At 43.8% G+C, this 24790-nt stretch overlaps 1 protein-coding gene across 1 annotated transcript in view; it reads left to right on the top strand.

Annotated features, from left to right (window-relative positions):
- The window catches only part of CFAP43 (cilia and flagella associated protein 43), a 753224-nt gene that overhangs the window by 161547 nt on the left and 566887 nt on the right, over positions 1 to 24790 (top strand). The gene's annotated exons all lie outside the window — the stretch shown is intronic.

Below are 24790 nucleotides of genomic sequence, written 5' to 3'. Positions count from 1 at the left end.
CGTGGTGTGGATTATTTGTGTCACTAGTTCGACAATGCTTTGTGTAAAACAGCCTGTGTAAGGCAATTGAAGTTCTCTGTTTAGTAAGCCAAAGACGTAATATGAACGTATTTACAACAGAAAAGAGCAGTAATCTTTTGAGTTGCTTAAGGTGTCGTTTCATTGCTATTTTGAACCCTTGGAGACGGGCTTGCACAAATGGTGGTAGGAAGATTGAGCGTAGGGGCCTAACATGTAGAATGACGGGCGCTTAGAGGCAGCACAAGGTGTCTTGGCCATGGCTTGGAGGATATGATGGATGGATCTTATGTTCCAGGTTGGTGGTAATGCTGTAAGGTGCTGGAGAGGTCATTTGAAGCCAGACGATCTGCTGCTTTTAGTATGTGTCATTATTGTGTATACGGCCCTATTATTGGCGCTTAGCCTGCTGACTTGTTGGCGGTATGCTACAGTGGGAGTGTACCTGGGTGAATTGTAGTCATTTCTGGTAGCAAAGTTTAGGAAATTAGGCAGTGGTTCAATTGATTAGTGGAGGAGATGGTATGCGTTTAATGGTATGTGTGAGTATACATTGCATATATTTGGGAATTGAAATCATGTTGTGGTAGCGTTGTTGGTTACAAAAACTTCAATTTTCACAGATGGGCTGAAGAGAACCCCAAGGTTTCCTGGATGAAGGAGCGAGTTTCAATAAGAGAGACAGATGCTTACGAGGAGGGAATATATATGACCTCAGTTTCGTAGGGGTTAAGCATGAGTGGTTGAAGCACCACCAGTGGCGGATGGTTATGAGGCAGACTGAGATGTGTGATTGGAGGTGAGGTGTAAAAGTGGGACGGAAGAAAATGATTTGGTTTTATCAGCATACATGTGATATTAGAATCGACAAGGAGGGATAGATAATATCACGAGGGTGGTGGAGTAGAGTAAACCAAGGACAGATCCTTCTGGAACCCCCACTGGAGGTGGAGTTGGTATTTCTGTCTTTGAGTCCCTTATAACTGACAGGGTGGCTGGAGAGGCAGGAGGTGGGCAGTTTGATTGCTAGGCCTGTTGGGCAATAGTGAGTCTAGAGAAGAGATCACCGTGATCAAGTGTTAAAGGTTTCAGATTGGTCCAATAATATGAAGATGGAACAATATGATTCGGAGGAGCACTGGTGATGAATTTAGATATGTGTGAGAGTTCTGTGTCTGTGGAGTGGAGGGTCTGGTTGCCTGTTCGGAGGAGGCTAAGTTGATTATTTGAGGTGACACGCGGGACGGACCTTTCTGTTATTGTTAATACAAGTTGGAGACAAAATTATGGAGATAAGGTATGTTAATATTGATTAAACATCTTCGCTATTATATTTCCTTGACGCCCCAATGATACTGTACCTGCTGTCTCTAATGATTTTTATATGTGGATTGTTATACATAATCTAGTCAATGTGATGCAGTGGAATGGAATATGTGACGTTATCCCACAATCAATTGCCCCGCATACCAACACACCGTATACCATCGCCCTGCATTTTTTATTATGCAATTACAATGACCCCCACAAATTATCACAATGCAAACTTTTACAACGACAATGCCTTTACCACACATGCCATTACAACGCAAAGGCATGCATGTTAAAGGTATACTCATTGTAAAAGTTTTAAAGGTAAGTGAGAGTACCCTAACCTACACCCTAATGTAGTACCCCTGCATTACCATCCCGACACCCAGTCCTTTTGCTACATTTACACTACCCAGCACAACCCCCAACACTACCATAAACCACTACTCTGCACTACACAAACACTTCAACACTACCCTAAAACACTACCCCCAGCACGACCCTACACTACACAAACACCACAACACTACCCTACACTACACAAACACTACCATAAACCCTGAAACACTACCCTAGCATGACCCCCCCGACCCCCAGTCCGGTCCCTACTTTCAAACACTACCCTGCACGACCCCCAATACTACATTAAACCCTAAAACAGTACCCTCCACTACACAAACACCACAACACTACCCTAAACCCTAAAACACTACCCCAGCACGACCCTACACAACACAAACATCACAACACTACCCTAAAACACTACCCTGCATGACCCCCAGACACTACCTTAAACCCTAAAACACTACTCTGCATGACCCCCAGACACTACCTTAAACCCTAAAACACTACACTACACAAACACCACAACACTATCCTAAATCCTAAAACACTACCCCAACACGACCCTACACAACAAAAACACCACTACACTACCCTAAAACACTACCCTGCATGACCCCGACACTGCCTTAAACCCTAAAACACTACCCTACACTACACAAACACCACAACACTACCGTTAACCCTAAAACACTACCCTGCACGACTCCCTGACACTACCTTAAACCCTAAACTACTACCCTGCACTACACAATCACCACAACACTACGCTAAACCCTAAAACACTACCCCCAGCACGACCCTACACTACACAAACACCACACCACTACCCTAAACCCTAAAACACTACCCTGCATGACCCACCGACACTACCCTTTAAAAAAAAAAAAATGATTACTCCCCCGTTGGGACAAATCATCTGCACAGGAAAAAACAATATATACATATCTCATACTAATCAGCTTTTCACATCTCCAAATGTTCATGGAGGGTTCCCCAAATTAACATTCCCAATTGCCGTTTCCTAGCCCCTTTCAGGGCGTACAGACTCCATTCCAGTTCAAAGAGATTATACAATTTCGAGCGCCAGAATTCAAATGCAGGGGATTCTTCTTGTAACCAATCAGAAGCGATACAAAGGCGAGCAGCAGTCCTAGCCACAAATAACAAATATCTAAATTTAAATAGAGGGGTACCCTGCTTCACATTTTCTCCTATACCTAAAAGCATCAATGCTGGAGAGATTTTCACAGTAGATTGTGTAATCATAGATAGAAAATGTTCAATGTGAATCAAAAATTGACGTAATTTACAATAGCTAAAAAAAATATGAATACTATCCGCATTATCAGACTTGCATCAGAAACATTTCCCATCATAATGTCAACCCCACTTCATCATACGCTCTGGAGTATAGTATAAACAAAAAACAGTCTTAAAAAATTGCGCCTTCAAATTGGCAGATAGGAAAGCCTCCTTAGACATAATTATTACATCTTCTATTGATAAAGAAGGTTCCCCCAGCTGATTCTGCCAATACAGATTAAACTTCTGCAGATCATCAAGTCTATATTCCATTAACAAATTATACAGAAGCCCAATTTTCTCGCCTTTGCGAATCGCCTCTACTACCGGGCTTATCACAACATTAATGTGTCTTCTATTAATAAAATCTCTTAATTGGAGATATTTAAAAAAAGACGATTTGGGCAATTGGTATTTTACAGTCAGTCTCTCGTAAGTAGCCAAAGGCCCATTTAATTCAATCATATCCCCAATTTGCACTATCCCCCGGTGTGTCCACTATAACGCTGCCCTGTCCTGAAAAACAAAAGGTAAAATTTTCTCTGCACTGAATGGTGTATAATATGACACTTTCCCAATTTTAATCATTCTAGCCACCTTTCGCCATACTGTAAAAGCTGATTCCAATACCTTATAGCGTGTTCTCTTATAGTAATTCCCTTCTAGCTCTTTAAGTAAACTACGTTTTGCGTCAATTCCCAGCAATAAATAGTATATGGAGGGTGATTCTGCCTTATTCTCAACCGATTCACCTGTTAATAACAATCGCATTCGTTGTAAAGACCAAACATAAAAATATAGCAAGAAATCAGGAATAGCACGACCCCCTCTCTCAATCGGGAGAGTCATCAGTCTCATTGCCCTCCGGGGTTTCCCAGGAGACCATAGGAATCTTGCGCAACTAGGTTGTAGCTGTTGTATATATTGAACTGGAATCTCTAATGGTATTGCTCGAAAAATATAAAAAACATTTGACAAAATACTCACCTTAATAATATTGCCTCTTCCTATAATTGTTAATTGGAGTTGTCCCCATCTTTCTAACGACTGCTTAATGTGTTGGAATGTGCTGGTCCAGTTCGCTTCCACAATACCATTCATAGAGGTCTTAATTATTATACCAAGATATGTTCCCTCAGATACAACTCTGGGATCACTAAATCGCATTTCCTCCGTGCATAATACTTGAGTCTTCCCGGAGTTTAGTTTATAACCTGATATTGTACCGAATTCTGAGGCCAATCGTTCAATCTCTATTAATGTTTCACGAGGATTGACCGTCATAACTGCAACGTCATCCGCATATGCGAATACCGTGTGTGTAATATTTTGCACTGTGAATGGCTTAATTGAAGGACTATTAGATAATCTGTTTAATAAAGGATTAATAAATAATGCAAATAATAATGGGGAGCAGGGGCACCCCTGCCTTGTACCTCTTGTAATACTGATCACGTCAGATTTCCTCCCCATTGCAGCAATTCTCGCATTTGGAGCAGAGTATAGCACCTGGATTGCTGTTATAAAATTATCACCAAAACCTGATTTTCTCATGACCTCCCATAAATAACGCCATTCGACACGGTCAAACGCTTTCTCAGCGTCAAGTAATATTAGAGCTAATGTGCGCTTCTCAACCTGAGAAATATCTATCAGAGTAATAACTTTATTTATATGTGTCACGGTACCTCGTTTAGGAATGAATCCGTGTTGATCCAAAGAAACCAACAGAGTTATAACTTTTGAAATTCGATTAGCTAGTATTTTTTAATATAATTTACTATCGCAATTAAGGAGAGAAATGGGGCGATATGAACCTGGAAATTCTGGGGGATTGCCCTTTTTGCTAAATACAACAATCAAGGCATCATTCCATGATTTTGGGAATTTACCCTTCTGAGCAGCTCTAAAAGTGTCCAACATAATATATTTTAATTGTTCAAAAAATAATTTATAAACCTCCCCCGGAATGAAATCTGATCCGGCTGCTTTACCATTCGCCAAGCTTGCTACCGCTAGATCCAGCTCTGTCATTGTAAAAGGACTATCCAGCCATTCCTTCTCATTATCATTCAGTTGCACAAAACCCCCTAAATCGAATCCTGCGCTTGTTCTAACTTTTTGTTGTGTATACAATTCCACATAATACTGCTGAAGTATTTCGAGAATTTTAACTGGGTCCTGTTGTAAGTTACTATGTTGATCCTGCATACTAGTTATAGACCTGGAAGTTGATTGCATCTTTAACCGTAGGGCTAATGACCTCCCAATTGCCTCCCCATATTCATGTACGTGTCGTTTGTGTACCAGGTATTTTCTCGCGTTTTCATTACTCCACACCCCTGTTATCTTAGCTCGACATCTAGCAACCTTATCCTCCACATTGGCGATACTCTGTTGAGAGCTGTTTTTTTTTTATTTCTCTAAGTAAATTCTCCTTAGAAATTCTTAATAACATATATAGATCCTGCATTTCCCGCCTTAATTTCTTCTGGGGAAAGTTGCCGTAGCTCATAACCTCCCCTCTAAAACATACTTTCAGTGTTTCCCACACTATATCTATACTGGCAGTGTTTACATTAAAATTAATGAATTCCATAATCCATTTTGCCATAGCAGTCTTAAACTGAACGTCTAGACATAGTTTCCTATCGAAAGAAAAAACTCTTGTACCAAAATCCATCGAAAAGTCCGGTATACTTGTGGAGTAGTGTGGCTCACTGGTTAGAAGTGGAGTAGTGTGGCTCACTGGTTAGAGGCGGCAGACCCGGGAGCAGAAGTCGCCCGGGACCAGGGTTCAATTCCCAACGCGGCAGGGTCGGGGACTTGGGTCAGCGGACTCGATAATTCTCGCTTCGGTGCTTACTCTAATCAGGGGTTCCACTCGGCAACTCTGGGCATTAGCTTGCCTAATCTCCACAACGGCCCCATCAATTCCGGGGATGCCTGGCTCCACCTTGGGGACTCCCAGCAGGGACCATCCCACAGGGAAAGCCAGGACGGGTTCCCCAGAGTTATACAGCGCCAGGAAACCTACGGACGGGTAGCAGTGCGCTTTACAAGCTCAAATACATTTACATTTATACATTTATACTTAACACCAGAGGTGCATGATCAGATGTTACTTTGGGAAATAATTCCACATGAGCTTCCGCTAATATCACTAAAGGAGAAAAAAAGTAATCTAGTCGAACCAATTTTTTATGTGGATACGAATAATAAGTATAACCGGGCGATGTTGAATTCAAATTACTCCAAGTATCTACCAGGCCATGATCCGTTATCAAATTATATAAAGCCTTAAAAACCCGTGGTTTACGACCGACATAATTGTCAGGACCTCCTGCAAGCTCCATATTTTTCAAATTAATATTCATGTCTCCACATATTATCAGCGGAGTTGCCCAGTTAGCTAATTCCATATTCAAATTAACACCTCAGGGTCATCTAAATTTGACCCATAGACTGAGCACAAAGTTATATGAGATGATTTAAATTTTATCTCGGCAATAGCCCATCTTCCCCATTTATCAGTTTGGGTACGAATTGTTGTACAGAGTCGTGGTTTTGCTAAAATCATAACCCCTCGAGTTATAGTGGTCTGTTGTGATGCACAAATTAAAGAATAACCCAAATCACATACTAAAGAGCGATTGCGCCACGCTAAGTGTGTCTCTTGGAGACAAACAATATCTGATTGAATATAATGAAGCTCAGAAGCGACCCTATGCCTTTTTTTCACATTGTTGAGGCCAGACACATTTAAAGAACATATTTTAATATTACGAGCCATTGAGGTTATTGTTAACATTACAACCTGTAATGCAAATCTTTCTTACGCACAAAGAGCTCCTAGCATACATGATTCTTAAATCAGACATCTTTTCCTTCCTGCGCAGTTTTTTGCCCCCATCGGGGTTTTTGTCCCTTTTTACCCCCACCGTGCTACCAACCCCTTCCACTTCCCACCTCCGTATGCATCCCTCCCCCCCTCCCCCTCCCCATATCCCCCCTTCCCCACCCTCTTACCGAGACTTTAGGACTGATGGTCCTTGGATGTGAAGCTTCCCAGACCCCCAGCCTGCCCCCCACAGGGGTACATTTTCCAAACAATATACTCATCCCTGACTAATAATAAAAAAGAGAAAACCACCACAATTAAATTATAATCCTGGTTTACCCACTGGAGCACTATGGCCCATCTATACCCTTTATAGCATGCAAATACTCCTTTACAGCCTCCCCCACAATTACATTGTAATCCTGGTTTACCCACTAGAGTGCTATGGCCCCTTTTTTCCCTTTATAGCATGCAAATACTCCTTAGCAGCCTCCACATTAGTGAAAAAGCGAGAATTTTCTTTGTAAATCACTTTGTGTTTAGCGGGATTCATTATGTAAGCTTGCGCTCCCTTGCTCTGAAACTGTATAACCAACTGTCGTAGCTGCCATCTAGTCTCCACAGTATATTTAGATAAATCAGGCGTTGTAAAAAACTCAAAGCCTTCCCCCTTTCTTTTCTTTTTCGGACGTGTATTCAAGTATACATCCTCCCTAGCTAGAAAGCTATTAAAAGCTACCTAAATGGGCCTAGGTCTGGTGTTAGATACTCCGGGTTGTAGACGTATATTAAATGCGAACCTGTGTGCCCATTCTATTTCTCTGTCCCAGTCCCACTTGGTAATCTCAGGGAAAGCCTGTTGAAATAATTGTACAATAAATTTCCGTGCGTCTTGTCCCTCTTTTCCTTCTGGATTTGCATGATTCTCAAGTTATTGCGCCGAGCGCTGTTTTCAAAATCCGCCAATTTCCATTGGACATCATCTTTATTCGCACTCAGTAACTCAGTGGTAGTCTTCTGTTGTACTAATTGATCCTCAATATTGGAAATCCGAGTTTCAACTTCACCAATCCTCTCCCCAAAGTCAGTTTGGGATTTCGTCAGCCTTCTTATTGAATTCTGAAGTCTACGACAAGAATTTTGTATCCTTATACTGTCCTGCTCCGTCTTATCCATATGTGAAAGGATAGTCTGATAGATAGTATGTAAGGTGATATCTTCCTCTGCCACCACTGCTATTTTCCCAATGTGTGCTTCTGGTAATGAACTATTATCTATCGCTCTCTCATTCACTGATTGACCTCTTTCCCGTATGGTCGCAGGGCTGTCCTCCCCTAAATCAGCGGAGTCCTCTAATTCACCCTCGCTATCATCTACCATGCTCATTTGCCTGGAATATTGCGCAGTTAAATCATCACATGATGAAATAGAACCTTCGGATAAAGAGTAAAAATCCCCTGATTCACCATCTGTTGCGACGGGATACTCTAACAAAGCTTGTGAAGATGGTATTAATTGTGTTGACTGGGGTTGTACCACATCTTGAGCCCATTTTCCTCGTAATCCTTTGGGAGCCCTCCGATCCCAATACTCGCTGGTTGCTGCGTGAGCCCCGCTCAGCAAACGCCTCAGGTTCCTCAGTGTCCGTAGACCGCCGTCAGCTGTGCTAACTGCCAATGACCACACACAGCGATAGCATTCCGGGAGCCAGTAAACCGCTCCAAAAGCACCGAGCATCGGCTACTCAATTGTCTCGTCGCCGAGCCACCAAACACACAATGAAAGACGAAGCCGTGATATTTTCACTCCGTCACTCGTTTCCAGGTAAGAGGGCATAAGAGTATCTTAATCGCGGATCTTTTCGCGGTGTTTTCTCTATGTATCCCTGCAGGACGGCTGGACGGCTGGAGAGGTCAGCTTACGCGACCGCTCGCATGGGCGCCATCTTGCCTCGGCATTTGACAAAACCCCCCGACACTACCCTAAACACTAAAACACTACCCTACACTACACAAACACAACACTACCCTAAACCCTAAAACACTACCCCAGCACGACCCCCCCTTAAAAAAATAACCCAAACCCACTTACCTCTCTCTCCTCGTGGTTCCTCTCTCCTCCTGGTTCCTTCTTCATGAAGTCTGTCGTCTGTCTCTGAGGGGCGGTGCACGTCGTAGTTTGGAAATGGAAGAGCTTCTGTTTCCTCACAATGACGTGGATCGCCCAAATAGTTCTTTTCACAACGCGTGTGCATTTACCATACATGCCTTTACAAAGTAATTCGTTGTAAAGGCATGCATGGTAAATTCACACGCTTTGTAAAAAAAATGCAGAGTGATGGTATGCGGGGTCAAAGTCAAAGTCCATCAGAAAAAAGTTTTGTTGTAAAGGTGGATTACCAGTGGAATGTGATTGTACTTGTACTTTTCTTTTTCCTGAAAATCAATAAAAATAATCAACAAAAAAAAAGTTGATTGTTTGAGAAAAGGCAGAGTCTGAAATTAATTTTTCCCACTAATTTGGGACAAAATCAGAAGTTGAGATACTGGGCATTCGTTAATGGCAGAAAAGGGATCTGTATTAGATGTTTTTATATGAGAGTTAGAGGAAGATGTGTTTGGCAATGTAGGGGGTATGCAAAAGAGGAGGGAATAGTTGAAGAGAAATGTCAGACAAAGAAAAAGAGTAGATCAGAGGAAAAGAGGGTCGATGGTCTGAGAACTGAATGGATTATATGGTGCATAGCATAGAGTGCGTCGGCAGTGCTGGTTGTAGCAATAGATTTCATTTGGAATGTTGTAATTGAGAAGGTTTAGTGTATGGTGAGAGTGTAGGATGATGTTTGTGCAGCACTAAGTAGTGTGACCTGTATTTGTCGCTTAAGGTAGTTTTGTTTAATGAAATGATGTCTTAAAATCGACTGATAGTAATGGGTCAATAATATGTCAGTATGGAGAAGAGAATCGATTGTTTATTTAATTGCAAGCCATTGGGGTAGTTTAAAGTGCCTTTATGAGGTTTTAAAATTATGATAACTGCATTGTAAAAGGTATCTGGTAGAATGCTCAAGGCCTATTTACACTACTCACAGTTCAGGGTGTCTTCTTGTGCCATTTACATAAGAATGCTTTCATTTTGGTTTTGAGATTATGAATGGTAGGTGATATCCAAGGTTGATTATTTGAGGCAGTGGGGAAATGGTGTGTAACTGGGAATGTGTACTAAAGGTTTCTTTCAGAAGCCTGATAAGTTGTACGATGAGTGTAACTGAGTGATCAGAGAAAAATTGTGAAAATGATCTGCTGCAGTGGATTCATGACCATCACATTGAAATCATCAAGGATGTTTGAAGTAAAGTGTGCCAATGAATCACGGACAAAATTTGAATGGTTCCCAGTGGCTACAAGTACACTCTATATTAAATTTAAATAGGGGAAGATGACTGAGGCACAGTCATCTTCAAAAGGAGATTGGAGTGAGGGGATTGTGGTATTTGAAGCAGTCATTAGCAATTTGAGGCGAATGCTTCCAACACCTTCTTTTCAGTAATGTGCATGCATGTCTGTCTGTCTGTCTTTTTGTTTGTCATACCCAGCCTGGTATAGCTGATTCCTTAGGGTCAATTCCAGTTTTTGTGAAGGCATTATAGTTTCAGAAATCCTTCTGTGATTCAAAATGCTCTGTAATGAAGGAGCTTGTGTTGCAGATGGAACGTGTGTTCCATGGTCAGAACAAAGCTGATTAGCTCCCGCATCCACTCCATGCTGCTTGCTATCCAAGACCTTCTGAATAGACCTGCATCCACTCCATGCTGCTTGCCCTCCAAGACCTTCTGAATAGACTGCATCCCCTCCATGATGCTTGCTATCCAAGACCTTCTGAATAGACCTGCATCCGCTCCATGCTGCTTGCCCTCCAAGACCTTCTGAATAGACTGCATCCCCTCCATGATGCTTGCTATCCAAGACCTTCTGAATAGACCTGCATCAGCGCCATGCTGCTTGCCATCCAAGACATCCTGAATAGACCTGCATCCGCTCCATGCTGCTTGCCATCCAAGACCTTCTAAATAGACCTGCATCAGCTCCATGCTGCTTGCCGTCCAAGACCGTCTGAATAGACCTGCATTAGCTCCATGCTGCTTGCCGTCCAATACCTTCTGAATAAACCTGCATTAGCTCCATGCTGCTTGCCATCCAAGACCTTCTAAATAGACCTGCATCAGCTCCATGCTGCTTGCCATCCAAGACCTTCTTAATAGACCTGCATTAGCTCCATGCTACTTGCCATCCAAGACCTTCTAAATAGACCTGCATCAGCTCCATGCTGCTTGCCGTCCAAGACCGTCTGAATAGACCTGCATTAGCTCCATGCTGCTTGCCGTCCAATACCTTCTGAATAAACCTGCATTAGCTCCATGCTGCTTGCCATCCAAAACCTTCTAAATAGACCTGCATCAGCTCCATGCTGCTTGCCATCCAAGACCTTCTTAATAGACCTGCATTAGCTCCATGCTGCTTGCCGTCCAATACCTTCTGAATAGACCTGCATTAGCTCCATGCTGCTTGACGCCCAAGACCTTCTGAATAGACCTGCATTAGCTCCATGCTGCTTGCCGTCCAAGACCGTCTGAATAGACCTGCATTAGCTCCATGCTGCTTGCCGTCCAATACCTTCTGAATAAACCTGCATTAGCTCCATGCCGCTTGCCGTCCAATACCTTCTGAATAGACCTGCATTAGCTCCATGCTGCTTGCCGTCCAAGACCGTCTGAATAGACCTGCATTAGCTCCATGCTGCTTGCCGTCCAATAGCTTCTGAATAGACCTGCATTAGCTCCATGCTGCTTGACGCCCAAGACCTTCTGAATAGACGTGCATTAGCTCCATGCTGCTTGCCCTCCAAGACCTTCTGAATAGACCTGCATTAGCTCCATGCTGCTTGACCCCCAATACCTTCTGAATAGACCTGCATTAGCTCCATGCTGCTTGCCGTCCAATACCTTCTGAAGAGACCTGCATTAGCTCCATGCTGCTTGACGCCCAAGACCTTCTGAATAGACCTTCATTTGCTCCCTGCCGCCTGCCGTCCAAGCCCTTTGCAAAAACAACAATTGATGGACAGAATGCAGAACAATGTCATACATTCACCCCAGTACAGAGATCTGGGTCTAAATCCATCGTTTTTTTGCACTCCACACCACCCCAGGTCATACATGGCCATATGCAAATCAGCCTTGACCCCGTGCCTCATGGGAACAGTCCAGCCCGAACTGCCAAGCCGTGTCTTTCCTGGACCGAAATCAAGCATCCAAGGACCGGTTTCTGGCTATCAGCCGTCATCAGCAGGATAGCTTGACTCCAGTGGTGTGGAAAGCATGGGACTCACGTCTGACCATACCCATCCCACTCGGGGTGACAAATGCAAAAACAACAATTGATGGACAGAATGCAGAACAAAGTCATACATTCACCCCAGTACAGAGATCTGGGCCTAAATCCATCGTTTTTTTTTCACTCCACACCACCCCAGGTCAGACATGGCCATATGCAAATCAGCCTTGACCCTGTGCCTCATGGGAACAGTCCAGCCCGAACTGCCAAGCCATGTCTTTCCTGGACCGAATCAAGAATCCAAGGACCTGTTTCTGGCCATCAGCCGTCATCAGCCTGGATAGCTTGACTCCAGTGGTGTGGAGAGCATGGGACTCACGTCTGAGCATACCCATCCCCACTCGGGGTGACAAATGCAAAAACAACAATTGATGGACAGAATGCAGAACAATGTCATACATTCAAGCCCTTCTGAATAGACCTGCATTAGCTCCATGCTGCTTGCCCTCCAAGACCTTCTTAATAGACCTGCATTAGCTCCATGCTGCTTGCCCTCCAAGACCTTCTTAATAGACCTGAATTAACTCCATGCTGCTTGCCTTCCAAGACCTTCTGAATAGACCTGCATTTGCTCCATGTGTCCTGCCGTCCAAGAACTCTGTATAGACCTACATTTGCTCCTTGCTGCTTGCCCTCCAAGACCTTCTGAATAGGTCTGCAGGCACTGTGGATTTTACAAACATGCCCTAAGAGAAGGGAATGTAGGCCTCCAATTCTGGCCTAAATGCATGAAAGATGTTTTTACCTCCACAATACCACACACAATCTTCAGCCCCTTAGCTGAGGAAAGTTGGACGAAATAAGTATTTGTGTAGATGAAGGACAGAGGACTAGACAAAATGCAAGGAAAAAAAATCCATTAAAAAAAAATCCTAGTAAAACACAATATTATTGCAACTATTGCACACTGAAAAATAGTCAATATTAGACATAAAAAACCGACAATGATTAAACAGACGTTATGAGGAAACACGAATAGTGGTTGGATTATTACGGCCTGCTCAGCACTTCTACAGAGTACACCCACTGGCTTTTGAAACCCTGAATTTAAAAGGGCCACAAGAAAAATGTACTGTGCTTAATAATTCCCATAATGTCATTGGCAGTGCTGAGGACTCCAGTTCACTCCTGCTAACTTCAAGCTTCAAGGCCTCATTTGAAGTCTAAGGCTTGCTATACAGCAGTGATACTGTATGGCCCGGGGCAGCATGCGGCCCTTCTGACCTTTACATGTAGCCACCTGGGCAGCAGCTGCACTGGGCTGCTGTTTACTAGAATCGGCACTAATATGAATAAGAATGTTAAATATACAGCAAGCACTTATTTAAAGGTTAATCGCAGGTAGGGAAGGGAAGTAACTCTACTGTTGATATTAGGAACACCTTCATTTTTAAAGACAGCAAACATGTAAAAATACAAGTCTTTTCAAAATTCAAAAGTGTATTTTATTGACCTGTAGAACCATTTCACCTTGGTAAATCAAATTTTAGCAGTGCATTCAGAAGTATTTTTCTTAAAGTGATTTTTTCAAACATTAATTAAGAAACGTTCATTCCCACCCCTCGCCCCCCCCCTGACAACAGCACACATCTGAAGTCTTGTATTTCGAGTTTTTCTTATATGTGATAATGAAGAAAAGGAGGGAAATTGAAATAAAACAATTGCCCCGGGTCACACAATTCGGTCAAGTGGAGAAGCCGGGATTCGTCCCAGTTTTCTGGTTTTGCATTGCGCAATTTTCAGCCTCTAAATATACATGCTTTGCTTTCCCTTCTCCGAATTTACACCCCCGCTGGCCTCAGTGTGGCCCTTGGTAACACCAAAGACCAAACTTTGCGGTCCCCGGTAAAATGTTTGTGAGTACCCATTCTATACAGGATTCCACCCACACGCACTAGGAGCCAAACTAAAAATCGTAATGTGTTGCAATCCACTCCCGTCCACCTATGATTGTGTTTTTCGTGCTCATTGAAAGCAGCCATAGGGGGAATAGTGCTTTAAAAATGTCATATACGAGTTGACAGAAAAATGAAAAATTCTTGTAACCCTTCAAAAAATATTTGCCTCGGGTTAATCTGGGGCTGTGGTTCCAACATGATACTCTGCCGTCCGAGGCTCAGCAGGTAACTGTTTGCTTCAGGGGATCATATTTGTAAAATGAGCCATCCTCCAAATTGTTCATTTTTTCCCGTTTAATGTCAAGAAAGAGGTTTACTACTCATCTCCCAACACATCTGCATAATAAATCTTACTCATGGAGGCGGCTGCGTTTTTTCGTTGTCAGCCACGACATGCGTGCTAATATTTCACCTGAGATAAAATATGAAAAGGTGATCTCTGGAATGTGTGTGGTTTCATTTGCACAACACTGTTGTGCCTTTCTCACGGGGCAGGTGTGATCATTTCTATACCCGATGGGGCATTGCTCATCTGTGCCTCTTTCCACTGAGCCTCCAAGGCGTTTTATTTCCTAATGGGTTGTGGACATCTCTTTCATAACAGAATTATTTTGCAGCAGTGTGGTTTGTACACCACGAAAAATAACACATAGGTGAATTCCTCCTCGCGTGTTCTTAGAGGAAAGGGCAGGATATACTTCATTAGGCATTGATCTAATGTTGCTGCAGCTGTATTTTCCTTCCATGCAAAAGTGAGGTTTGACCGTGAGAGGGAAGGGAAATGAACCGCCATTAATGCCAACAAGCTGCTCTTAGTAAATCAATCAAGACAAGTTTCTTTCAATCATTCTGTTATCGCTCCATCACATTATTATCTCAAAATAGTTTCCCATTCCAGCCTTGGATTTCTATTTTGGAATGGGAAATAATGTTGGTTTCGGGGTTGCTGACTAATAAATCCTCAAGCATTTCTTCTTTTCGAACTATTTTCCCAGTGCAAGTCCCTCCAACTGAAATGAACTGAAATGAGCTGTGAATGCCCCTGGATTGAAGCCCAATTTGTGACCGAGTCCTAAATCAACAAGCATTTGCAATGCAATTGGTCTCGCATTCACAGGAGTTTGAGCTATTGGCATTGTAAATGACAATGCCTTTTATTTATGTTTTGGGTTTTGAAACATAAATAGAAGGCATTGTCATTTACAATACTAATAGCTTAAACTCTCGCAAATGCGAGACCGATTGCATTGCAATAAATGGCCTTCTCGACCGCTTGTTAGATTGTAAATATCAGAGGAAGAGACCGGCCTGCAACGTCTTCAAGATAGTGATCAATAGTGCAGTGAAGAAGATGTGCAAGTGTTTTAAATTACACAAATACAAAGTGTGAAGTGAGAGTTACATGTGATCCAAGCTATAAAAACTAACAAAGCGCTCCAACACCTTTCACTTTGTGATTACACTGTCACGGCTCAGGAGGAAGAGTGTGGGGGATCTATTTCCTGCCCTCTCCATGATTTGAGTGTTCATTGTGGCATTGCGTAATGTCATTACTATCTTTGGCCTAATAAAAAACACTCCAGCTGTAGTAGGGCCCTGGCTTCATCGCCTGGTGCAGGGTGGGCTGTGCTTTACAGCAGGCATGGAGGGAGGGAGGGATGGTCTCGGCTGCAGCTCCAGCCTCGCATAGTGCCCCTGCTATTACTAGTAAGCGAGAGGCGCTAAGGTGGTGGTATTGGTATTGGTGGTGCTGGTATTGGTGGAGGTGGTGGTATTGGTGGTAACGGTATTGGTGGTGGTATTAGTATTGGTATTGGTGGTGGTGGTATTGGTATTGATGGTATTGGTATTGGTGATGGTGGTACTGGTTGTGGTGGTGGTACTGGTATTGGTGGTGGTGGTCTTGGTGGTGGCAGTACTGGTATCGGTGGTGGTATTGATATTGGTGGTATTTGTAGCGGTGGTACTGGTATTGGTGGTGTTGGTATTGGTATTTGTTGTGGTGGTATTGGTATTGGTGATGGTATTGGTATTGGTGGTGGTAGTATTGGTGGCGGTATTGCTATTGATGGTGGTGGTATTGGTGGTGGTGGTACTGGTTTTGGTGGTGGTAGTATTGGTGGTGGTATTGGTATTTGTGGTGGTGGTGGTGGGGGTATTGGTGGTGGGGTTATTGGTGGTGGTGGGGAATTGGTGGTGGTGTCTGTATTGGTGGTGGTGTCTGTATTGGTGGTGGGGTATTGGTATTGGTGGTGGTGGTGGTATTGGTGGTGGTATTGCTTTTATTGGTGGTATTGGTGGTGGTATTGGGTATTGGTACTGATGGTATTGGTGGGGTATTGTTGGTAGTATTGGTGTCATTGATGGCGATGGTGGCATTAGGTTTGGTATTGGTGGTGGTATTGGTGGTGGTGATGGTATTGGTAGTGGTGATGGTATTGGTAGTATTGGTGGGGTTGGTGGTATTGTGGATGTTGGTGGTATTGGTGATGTTGGTATTGGTGGTGGTGGAGGTATTGCGGTGGTGGTATTGGTGGTGGTGGAGGTATTGTGGAGGTGGTGGTATTGTTGGTGGTATTGGTGGTGGTGGTATTCATGGTAGTGGTATTGGTGATGGTGGTATTGGTGATGGTGATATTGGTGGTGGTGGTGGTATTGGTAGTATTGGTGGTAGTATTGGTGGTGGTGGTAGTGGTGGTATTGGTGGTGGTGGTATTGGTGGTGGTAGTGGTATTCATGGTGGTATTGGTGGTGGTATTTGTGCTGGTATTGATGATTATTGGTGGTGGTAGTGGTATTGGTGGTGATGGTATTGGTGAATGTGGTGGTATTGGTGGAGATGGCAGTATTGATGGTGGTGTTATTGGTGGTGGTATTAATAAAACAGGCTTTTGAAAACAACCCGTCAGGTGGTTTTAGTACAGATGACATGTAACACAGATGTGCTGTTGTCAGCTTAAGCCCGGCCTGCAGTAAGAGAAACTCCATAAAGTAAATAGTGTTTGCAGACTAAATAACAGGTCCCGTGTAACAACCGAAGTAAAAGGGACAGTCGCCATGGAAGGGTACAAATGAAGACAAGGCCGTACTAAGTTGGGACTAACACGCCTATTAACAAATCCAAAGGCAGCATTTACAAAAAACAATGACGTAAGCCAATGAAAAAATGGCGGAGAGTGGGCACAGCTTCTCTCCCATACTCTACTACAGTAGTCTTGCAGAGCGAGCAGTGCATGTGCGTTGCCGCTAGGCTCAACCTAAAAACGGGTGTAAACACTGTTAGGCCTCCATTTTAGATTTACCGCAGAACTCTTTATGCCCCTTAACATACTAGTCCATGACCTGCCACAGGCGCATGTGTACTGATGTCAGCTTTCTACTACTACTTATAGAGTTAGCCATTCTAAGCATTCAAAGGCAATAATATTATTAATAAATAATGGAGCAAGCTCACCCTTCTAATTTGAAGTATAGTTAGTATTTTCACCCAGACTAATTCTGCTCATATTATCGAAAGGTTTAGTCAACTCTGTAGGGATTCAAATGTGTGCTCTGTGGATTTCTAAGAGATATTGAATCTCCAGGTCTGATTTAGAATAACCCCTGCAGCTCTGACAGCATGGCGATGGACGGAATTTGAGAATAGTTCTGACAAGTTTCTGTGTAACAAGAGGAGAGGAGTTAGCCTAACGGCTAGGGCAGCGACGTCGAATCTGGGGAACTGGGTTCGAGTCTCGGCAATGACGCTGAACATCCTGTGATTCTGGGCAAATCACTTAATCTCCCCGTGCCTAACAAAAATCATCAATTTGTCCTCATGTAATGCAACTGGTGCTATGTAAAGAGTTCTGATTCACGGTTCAGGTCAAGTTCGTTCTATATAAAACTCTGTAAAATAAAAAATTAATAAACAATCATGTCATATCACAGACTAGAATTATGCTTGTGCCAGGTTTTAACACGCTACCATGTAAATAGTGTAAACCAGCTGTGAAGTATGTTAATATGCGACTCTTTAACACTGGTTACTCCAGTATTGGAGCTTTCATAGATTCACATACCTGAATCATTCCCCGTCGTCGAGACGGGAGTCTCCGGTGTATAAAAAAGCAATGCTTAGTAGTATAGCAAACTGAAAAGAGACCCAGGCCCATTTCCCTTTTGCAACCCATAGCCTTTGTTATGTAAAAAAGGCCCAAACTTTTCCCTGAACCAATCAGAGCCCCTCACCCTCTAGAACACTCCTGAGAGAACCTTTTGCCCCTCAGATTTTCTACCGCACGTTGTGCTAGGGAGTATCCTTTGAGCTCTGCTCAAACTCTGTGTTTTTAACTTCATTAAATAACTTTGTTCTTAGGAATTCTTCTGGATTCTGTTCTACTATGGATTATCTTCAAATACATTCTTTAAAGAATGTCTGGAAAGGAGAAGAAAGGATCATTTAGAGCCTGTACAACTTGTTACAAGAGGTTGCACTACACTGATGATCCACACACTGACTACATTTACTGTCTATACCCGCAGGCCACAGACCGCAAGGTATGTCGCATTTTCTCAAGTAAGTTCTGAGAGGTCGTGGCGGGCGCCTTTTAATAGGGTGTCAAACGCTAAGGCCAGAAAGGAGGTTTTCCCCAGTGACAGTGATGAGGCGGCGTCCTCAACATCTAGGAGATCTCAAAAGAGATAAAAATCTCCTCAAACTCATTCCTCAGGGGAACGTCCTGAGAAGGCCCTCAAAAAGACCACTCATGGGTCTTCTGGACGCAGTCCTTCAAAATCTCCTCACTCTGTGGAAAAAGAGAGTAAAGGACATGCTTTTGGGGAAAGATCATGGTAAAAAGACGACTTCTGAGCCGTCAAAGTCACTTCCTCTGGTCAAAGAACCCTTCAGGAAGCAGTCTTTTATACCTCTGAGGTAAAGACTAAGACAGCCTCTCCGTTGACGGCGGCATCGTCTACGGCGGCATCGTCTACGACAGCATCGTCTACGATGGTGGTCGTCTACGATGGTGGTCGTCTACGACGGTGGTCGTCTACGATGGTCGTCTACGATGGTCGTCGACGGCGGTGGCCGTCTACGATGGTGGTCGTCTACGATGGTCGTCTACGACGGTGGTCGTCTACGATGGTCGTCTACGACGGTGGTCGTCTACGATGGTCGTCTACGACGGTGGTCGTCTACGACGGTGGTCGACGACAGTGGTCGTCTACGACTGTGGTCATCGACGACGATGGTCGTCTACGATGGTCGGTCGACGGCGGTGGTCGTCTACGACGGTGGTCATCGACGACGATGGTCGTCTACGATGGTTGGTCGACGACGGTGGTCGTCGACGGTGACAACAACAGCGACGATGACGATGTCGACGACGAGGTCACCATCAACTGTGACTATGTCGTCGACGACGGATAGCTCTCTATACCTGGTGTCGACGATGGCATTGGCAACAGTGGTGTCTACGGCGATCTCCTCAACGGGCTCGTCGAGGAAAATTCCAAAATTAGAAATCATCAGCACCTGCTTCAAGAGCAAGATTCATAGGAAAAGGACCCTTTGGATACGCTAGTAGTCCCTCACAATTACATGTGAAGTATGAGGAGAAGGACTATGAGGAGCGATATGGGGAGTACCAATATCCTCCGCAACAGCACTATCGCCATGAGTACCAGGAAGGAATGGTTGGAATGCCATGCTTCATGATGATAGATCTGCAGTTTATGCTGGCAGACTATGGAAAGAGATTTCTGCCGGCACCAGCTTCTCAGGAAATCCCATCCCTACTACTCCAGTTAGAAACAGGGAGCCACAACAAGAAGTTAGGCTGGCAACTCCTCAAATAATACACCACCAGAATCCGATCACCATGGATGATGATGACCAGGAAGAGGGAGAAATAACAGATCCCAACAAAAAATGGGATGATTACTTGAATCCATCTCCGGCATCTCCCTCACCAGGACTGGTGGTTTCTCTGCAGATTCCATAATATAATGGAAACAGCTGCGAGAGATTCTAGCTTCCTATGTCGACAATACAAACGGAATACTTCTTATAGATGCACCAGCGTGTTTACTGGGCCATCCAAAATCTCATTCCGTGTTTTAGCAAGCGGCGCAACAGGAATCTGAGAATCCCTCTGCGCCTATATCAACACCTCCTAACAGGGAGGGGAGATGCTTGGACAACGCAAGACAGAGATTCTCATCCATGTCTGTTCTCTTAGTCAAAGCATTCACAAAATGGGGTCGCACACTGCTAATACACCAGCGGGATCGCCCCTAAGGACCATGGTAATTGTAGTACCGTTTTCTGCGATGCATCTTCTTTCGACTTCTCTCGTATCTTCAAATCTTAGTCAAAGCAGATAATGCCCTTGCTATTCTGGGCAGTTAATACAGGCATATGTGGTGCGATATGGCGCCTAACATGGACCTCTTCCCAGAGGACATTAGACCTGAGACGAGCGACGGTGCTAACGAGTCAGGGGTGGTTAAGGTCGACTGCCTTAAGACCAGAAGTCCAAAATTAGGATCCTGAATCTCCCCTTCGATGGAGAAGATTTATTGGGAAACAAGTGGATGAGGCATTTCAAGGTATCAAAGGAGATACAGATACTACAAATACCCTGGGTACACTACGATACCGTTAGGTGCCTTTCCGAGACGCCTTGGAAAGAGGCCAGTCATCCTACAAAGGGAGTTATCAACAAGGGAAGATAACCCCTTTTATTCCTCATCATCACAACCATATTGTCAGCAATAGGGTATACAACAAACAAGGAACTATACAAGGTCTGCTCCTAGAGGACGAGGAGGTCGTCAAGGGAAAAACAATGGTAAAAGGCAATGACAACCTCCGGGATCTGGCTACATGTTGCTTTTCCTCTCCACGAGTTCCATGGGTGGGAGAGTTGCTTCCCATCTACATTATTGACAGAAAATAACAGACAGATGGGCTTTCAATATACTAAGATTTGCACACTCTTGAGTTTTCTTCAATTCCCTCTTTCCAACACTGCAGACAAGTCAAGAGACTAAACATCTATCTCAGATGCGTTTGGAGATTCGGACAATGCTCCGAAAGGGAGCAATAGAACCGGTGCCTATCTTCCAAAAACAAAAAGGTTTTTTACTCCTGTTTTCTTCCCAGTCCGGAAGAATGCCCTGCAATAGCGTCCTATTCTAGACCTGAGAGCTCTGAATACTTACCGTAAGAAGCAATTTTTCCAAATGCTGACCCTAGACATTCGGCTACTCTTAAAGCGAGGGGATCATATGACTACTCTAGACTTACAGGATGCTTATTTTCACATCCCCTTCATCCTTCCCTTAGACTGTATCTTCGATTGGCAGTAGCCGGAGGACCATTACCAGTTCAAAGTACTACCAATTGGTCGCTAATCAGCCCTGAGTATCTTTATATAGTGTCTGACTCCAGTGACCGCTTTTTCTCAGTTGGCTCAGACACCAAGTATTTCCATACCTGGACGACTGGTTGGTAAAAGCACCATCAGAAACTTCAGCCCAGGTGTCCACTACGGCATGTATACAGTTGTTCGCTGAACTGGGGCTGACTTTAAATATGGAGAAATTGACCCTTCAACTGTCAAAGAAGATCACGTTTCTGGGAGAAATTTCAGAGGATAGAAAAGTCTTTCAGTACGTATATGCAAGTCGCTACTAGGGGCAGTGTCCTTTTGCATACCTCTGAGTCCTTTATGCCGACTAAGGATGCACCCATTACAGGAGAAACTAGATTGCCGAGAGCACCAGGTAGAGGGATCCTTCGGCGACAAGGCGAAGGTCAACCTGGCTATGATGCAAGCAGTGGCATAGTAAAAAAAAAAATGCATCGTATCTCTGGAAGGATGAGGAGCATTCCTTCAGGATCTGCAGGTCAGCAGTCTGTGGCAGTGGCAAGAACAGCTTCACATCGTCTGACTTGGGCTCGGAGCGGTAGGCTTGGCACTACTGGCTTTCCTACCAAGAATTCAGGGAACGTCTGTTTGGGTGAGAGCAGTCATCACGACCGCGATGCACTATCTCAACAAGCAGGGAGATAAAAAATCCATTCCCTGTCGTGGAAAGTACAAAAGATATGGAAGTGGGCTGTCCAACATGGAGTATCTCTAAAGGAGAAACACCTTCCAGGAAATCTGAACATCAAAGCGGGCACTCACAGGGATATACTGCGGATCATCTTCCTCAAGCGGGGAGTTCCAGCAGTGGATCTGTTTGCGACAGCTCAGAACACAATGCCAGTTCTTCGCAAGTTGGCATCACCAGGGGGAATCTGGGGGAATGCGTTTTTGATAGCATGGTCAGGCGTCTTTGCCTACGCCCTTTCTTCGATCCCCCTCCTGCCACATACTCTCACAAAGATAAAGAAGGAACAGTGCAAAGTAATACTAATAGCTCCGTGGTGACCCAGATAACACTAGTTCACGGAGGTGCTCCTGCCATCGGAGGATCGCCCAATTCGTCTACAACCAATATCATCACTATTGACATAGTCCCGGAGTCAAGTGCTTCATTCGGACCTGAAATCGCTGCGCTTAATGGCCTGGCTCCTGAATATTGCGAATTCCGCATCCTAGATATTTCGGCAGAATACAGATATTCTAGCGCATGCCAGAGCGGATACGACAAACCAAACTTATAGGATGAAATGGAAGAGATTCAGTCTGTGGTATCAAGAACATAATACTCATCCTCTAAACTCCGAGGCACATCGAATTATTCCATATATTCTGATGTTGGCAAAATCTGGTTGGGCCCATGCTTCTATTAAAGTACACCTGACGGCAATTTCTCAATATAGACAACTTCCTTGAGTCCATCACTTTGATCTGAAAGAATTATGAAACAATTCCTGAAGGGGTTGTTTCGACCCAGAAATTCTTATCCGGGAAACTAGCTCTTCTTCGAGCTCTCACTTCAGCCAGAAGAGTTGGAGAGATAAAGGCTCTCACAATACAAGGACCGTTTTTGCAGTTCAAAGAAGGACAGGGTGGTCCTCAGGACTAATCTCAAATTAATTCCAAAAGTGCCAACAGATTTCCATCTAAATACACCACTGGTTCTTAAGCGGTCCTACCATCAACCGTCAACAGCAGTGGAAAAAGCTTTTCATTCATTAGATGTTCAACAGTGCCTGGAATTCTACGGGCGAAGAACAAGGCCTTTCCACAAGGCTTCCCAACTATTGGTTGCTTATAGTGTCCCAAGGAAGGGGTTTCTCCCTTGTAAAAGGGGAATTTCTTGAAAGATTTCAAAGACAATACAATATTGTCATCAGGTGGCGGGGAAGCCGGGGAATGCATCTGTTCGTGCACATTCTACACGGGCAGTGTCCACCGCCACTGCTTTATTTGCAGGAGTACCTATCCAGGATATCTGCAGGGCTGCTACCTGGAAGAGTACTCATACCTTCACCAGACATTACTGCCTTGATTCACCTGCAGATTGGATGTGGCAGTGGTGGGGAAGCGGTACTGAGGAACCTTTTCCGGTAACGGTGAGCCCTCTTTTCCATCCCTCCTTCCTTTGAGGTAAGAAAAGCACATTTTTTATTGTCATATGCTGTATTATACGTAATTTATAAACATCTGTCTATGGGTATTTATAGACAGTGACTGCGATGGTGGACTGACATATGTTGCCTATTTTAGAGTTGTAGGTAACAAAACAAAATGTGCTATAATTTACTGCTCGCTATTCTGATTCAGGTATGTGAATGTATGAAAGCTCCAATACTGGAGTAAGAAAACAAGTTACTTACCTGTAACTGTAGTTCTCCAGTATTGGAAGCTTTCATAGATTCACATACACCCACCCTCCTCCCCTGAGAGGCTCACCTGGGATTTAGCACAAAAGGTGTTTATGGCACAAGTGCACGAAAATCTGAGGGGCAAAAGGTTCTCTCAGGAGTGCTCTAGAGGGTGAGGCGCTCTGATTGGTTCAGGGAAAAGTTTGGGCCTTTATTACATAACAAAGGCTATGGGTTGCAAAAGGGAAATGGGCCTAGGCCTCTTTTCAGCTTGCTATACTACTAAGCATTGCTTTTTTATATACTGGAGACTCCCGTCTCGACGACGGGGAATGATTCAGGTATGTGAATCTTTGAAAGCTTCCAATACTGGAGAACTACAGTTACAGGTAAGTAACATGTTTTCTTATAAAGTATGCAATGGCAGAGAACTTATGACAGTATTTCATGATGTATGTTGCACTTCTCTCACTACTTAGGCACTGATTCTTCAGGAGTTTTGCTGACTTCATTCTAGATACAAAGAAATAGCTGCACTATGTTTAAACACAGATCCTGGATAAAAACAAATAGGATATGGAACAGCATCTTGCCGCAAATGAAAGTTGGCATCACCGAAAATGTGCCAATTTTATGTTTTTTTTCCTGAAGTATTAATTGAGTGATGGGGAAGGAGCATATTTAATTACCAGGTGAGATGTAGGAAGAGACCACAAAGGCATATCCCCAATTGGTACTCACCTACCTTCAAATACAAAGGTTGAAGTGCATTTATAATTAGAGTGTCAAAGTTTCCCAACCCACGTGTTTTTTCAAGGAGATGGGATATTTTTTACAGGGAAGCATGTTTATGGAAGTGTCTCCTGAAGATTGTCCATCATGTGAACAATACACAGTAAAAATTTCAGAGAAA

The sequence above is a fragment of the Lissotriton helveticus genome, chromosome 5_1 (assembly GCF_964261635.1).
Source record: "Lissotriton helveticus chromosome 5_1, aLisHel1.1, whole genome shotgun sequence".
Lineage (NCBI taxonomy): Eukaryota > Metazoa > Chordata > Amphibia > Caudata > Salamandridae > Lissotriton > Lissotriton helveticus.
Note: the sequence above shows the minus strand (reverse complement) of the source record. Positions and strands in the feature narration are given on the sequence as shown.